This window comes from Calliopsis andreniformis, chromosome 4, assembly GCF_051401765.1.
Source record: "Calliopsis andreniformis isolate RMS-2024a chromosome 4, iyCalAndr_principal, whole genome shotgun sequence".
Taxonomy (NCBI): Eukaryota; Metazoa; Arthropoda; class Insecta; order Hymenoptera; family Andrenidae; genus Calliopsis; species Calliopsis andreniformis.
This window is the reverse complement of record NC_135065.1, coordinates 12,943,065-12,947,464: the sequence shown is the minus strand read 5'-3', so window position 1 is coordinate 12,947,464 and position 4,400 is coordinate 12,943,065.

Sequence of the window (4,400 nt, the reverse complement as noted above, 5' to 3'; positions counted from 1 at the left end):
GCCATCTTTTATACATTTTATCCACCAGATAAAATAGGTGAAAGTAGTTAATATTTTCCAACGATTAGAGAATGAATGTTGTCATAAGAAAGAAAAAGGGGGTTACGAGTGCTCGTGTCTACATCTACATGTTCTGGCACTAGCACGGCTCCATACGCTGTGTATCGCCAACACATCATTACGACGACAGTGACAAAAAAAAAAAACATTGATATTCTGCGACGGACAGTTTAGTGTCAAGCTGATAGGCTTCCAGGATTAACTTTAGGTATTACATTTACTAAGAAGACGATAAGTCGAAGCTGAACGCTTGAGAGTGTGAATAAATATTTTAACAAAAAAAAAAAAAAAAAACTGTAAACTATAAAAGAAACGCTGCTCAGAAATATACAAAGGAGAATTCTTCCCACGAAATAATAATAATAATAATATAAACAGAGAAAAAGCACTTCCAAATGCTAGAGTTGATAATGAAAGAAAAAAAAACACATTCAGATTCAGTTGATTGTAAATCAGTGGTAGCAACCGGACTCGTGCCAGCTGGCTGGCCGGTGGCTGGGCTGCGAAAGAAGAGGCATCGATCAGTGTTTCTTTTTCACAGAAGATGCTGAGAAAAATACTCTTCCTTAACAGCGCACACCACCCCATCCACAATACTGCACTCTCATCACATTATTTCTTTTCGTTTTCTTCTGTTTCGTTCAGACATTCCAAGCCAGGCACATATATTGTATGTATGTATTGCCACGCGGAGATTTTTATCTACTTTTTACGAGTACAGTTCGCGTTCTCTTTTTTAAAATCACGGACGACTATATATTTTATGGACGAAAAGAAGCGAAGATTTAAAAGAAGAAGCTGAAGGAGAGAAAAAAAAAACAAAGTGAAAGCTTTATTTCTAAAAAAAAAAAAAGAAAGGAAAATGAAGAAAAACTTCAGGATATATGTAATATTATTATTGTAACAAGAACGAAAGGAACATAGTACTTTTTAGAGGATTTATATTTATGAGTACAGTTACTACGAATCGATATCAGTTTTAATTGTACAGTGAATACAGATATTTTTTTTAGAATTGTGCCTTTTTCAGACAAATCCGCTAGACAGGGATATGCTGAAAAAAAATATTATAATATATTTTTACGTCGGGTATGTAAATGCGAAACTTGAGCCAAATTTTCATCTTCTAGTTAAGGGAAATATAATTGTTTTTGCGTTTGTAGCCAGTTAAATGTCCACTGCGTTCGTTTTTTGGTTACGAATTTGAATAGATTTTGTATGTGTATAGTTGCCACTTGACGGGATTGGACGGGCCGGAAACCACCGTATACACGGTCCGTTGCGTGGAGTCTAGGAACAAAAAAAAAAAAAAAAGAAAAAAAAATAAGGGAAAAAGAAAAAGAAATCAAACGGCGGATCATTGTAAACCGAAGGTATTTGAAGAACCGCCCGAGAAGAGAGATAGAGCGAAAGAGAGAGAGAATGAGAGACAGTAGGCTTGTTACGACGGGGATACGATAGATAGAGTGTAAATTAATTTATTATATCGAACGAACGAATAACGCGTTACTAAATGAAACGAAGATATAAAATGGGACTGGAGGAGGACGATAGGCGGAGAGGATTAAAAAACGCGTGAACGAGAGAAAAAGTAAAGAAATGAGGAGGAAGACGAAGTCGAGGGATTTTCTATCTACTACGCGATGTCTCGAGAAAGAAAGAAAGAAAAAGGAACCACCCTCCTCTCCTGCGTTCCTCTAAGCCCGTTTCTTTTCTACATCTGGCACAGTTTTCACGTTGTCTGACTTAGATCGAGTCAAGGAGGAACGATTTAGCAGAAAGCTTTCTACCAAATATTGCGAGCTCTGGGCTCGAAGTGGCGGGCAGGTAGTTAGATAGAGATTAGAGGCGATCGTAGCTATTATTATAATATTACAATAATATGCTGTATTATTATAATTAACGATTACTATTATTGACGTCATCTAAAGTATGAAAGATTTTTACACTGTTGAGACTTGAAGTAAATAATATATTTAGTTTATTTTGGTACATCACGATTTGATGACAAGAGATAAAAGATGAAAAAAAGTGGTATGAGCTATTTTTTAAGAGACCGATTATTACTCGATTTGAGTCCATGCATTAAGGGAGATTAAAAAAAAAAGAGAGAGCGAGAGGAAGAACGAAAGAAAGAAAGGAAGAACGATAGAAAGAAAGAGGCGAAAGGGAGAACCTATTTGCGAGCGTGTAATTGTTGCACAAGCGATATTGTCACCACGACTGACAACAAAAATCACATGTGATTAAATAGTGAATTTTGAAGAATTTTACTAATAGACTTGTACTAAATAACTAATTAATTATTGTGACGACCAAACAAACGAGCAGCATTGAATTGCTGACCCGAGCGGAGGAACGACGGTTCGGCCGACGAGGAATAAGAAAAAAAAATAAGAAACGCCAGCTCCTGCAGATACGGAGCCGCACTGGAGAGCAGGCAGAAAGGAGAAAAAGAGATAAAGGAAAATTAGAATGCAAGGGGATAATGAGCGAGAGAGAACCAAGCAAGAGAACTAGGCGAATGAGAGTGAGAGTGAAAGGATAATAAAAGAAAGCGTGAGGAAAGCTTGAGAGAAGGAGAAGAGTGAAAGAGGGGGAGAGCAAGAGAGGGAGAGACAGAGGACGAGCGTGGTAACTATTGTATAGAGAACATGTCGCGAGGAAAGGACACAGCAAAAGATGTTGTGTAGTTAGTGTTGACTATGAATAGGCTAGGCACCATTTTTGGATAGGAAGTAATCGATTTAAGCAATTAAGTTTAGGTAGATAGTTAGCTGATAGTTAGGATTACAAGCTGCCTCTTCATGTTGAACGATACATATTAGGTGGAGGCACCGTTCAGCCTATGCACCTTGCACCCGTCAAGACTGACTGGCTATTCATATTAATAATAAATATATATTATTCTACAACATATTATTCTACTGTAATATAAATAGTAAGGACTGCTTGCTGCGCACCGCGGGTCGGGTGCTTGGGCTGGCCGGGCGTGGTTTAACCGAGAACACCCATCTTTTGGAACTTCGTTTCCAAGCAATGCTGCTTTCCGTAAAAGCTTTCTCTAGAACTCTAGCGTGTAGCCTCTTTCTAGATTAGAATCACACTTGTAGTCGTAGGTTGATTGTAGAGAGATGAGAATAAAATGAAAAAAACTGTAGGGTGTTTTTTAAGTAAACAAAATAATTACAAAAAAAAAAGAACGTAACATTAGTCGAACGAATATCGGCTTAAGCGAGAAGCGAAGTCCGCGGTTTGGAGACACTTTACTCGACGATGTCGCGACGCATCGTCGATTACTTCGACTTGTACAGTCCTTAGATTCACCAGGAGTTTTAAGTCATTGTTTTATTACATTGTTAAGCGATAGGTTTTCTTTTCTAGCTGTAACGAGAACACGTTTTCTCTCCATTCCCCTCTTCCTTCTGATTTCGCCTTTTTCTGTTTCCCTTGGTTCCTCCTCATTTCTTCCCCTCTACCTTTATCTACCATTTGCCGCAAGACGAGCCGCAAACGTAATTCTCCAAAACAACCACCACACCGTCTGCTTAATTTTTTTTTGTTTTTTCGTTTCTTCTCATCAAGATAATTGTTATGCGGTGTGCGATCGATGAGAATATAAAGGAGGTGAATGATAGAGGGAGGTGACGTTGAGACGTCGAGTTAGGCAGTTCGCACGCGTACGAGGATCGATATAAGGAACAGAGATGAAAGGAAAAAAGAAACCTAGGTTCGGATTACTTTAAGATGGCGAGGCATAGCACGTAATGAAATTTCTAGATTAAGGCAAGTGTGTCATAGCTAGTTAAGAAAAAAAATAGGGACTCTTAGAAGTCGATAGGTGCTGTAATAAAGAAGAAAAAAACAAAACAAAGTTTAACAACGGTCAGAATTAGATTTTTCATGAAACTCGAAATAAGAACAGGGCATACGCCACTAAAAGTGCCCTTAGTTTATTTTGGATCGTTTAAAAACGCTAGTCTTTGTGTGAGATAATGTGGGGGTTAGATAGGGTCTTCTAAGAAAACATAAAAAAAGTGGAAAATCGAAGAAAAAAATGGATACAGACGAAAACAGACAAGTAAAAACGAGAGAGCGAGAACGCGCAAGAGAGAGAAAGTGAAACAAAAATGTGAGAGCGAGAAAGTGCGAGACCGGAGCATGTGGTGTGTTAGGTGTATGCATAATTTATAAAAATGCGTACTTTAAAAAAAAAAGAAAAGAAACCATCTGCCTATTACACACGACACACAGACTGCAGACACACTGTTACTGTAAACTGCACACTACATACGTGTGCACGCTCTGAAACGTCGCTCTTACACCTCTTTGTAACACGG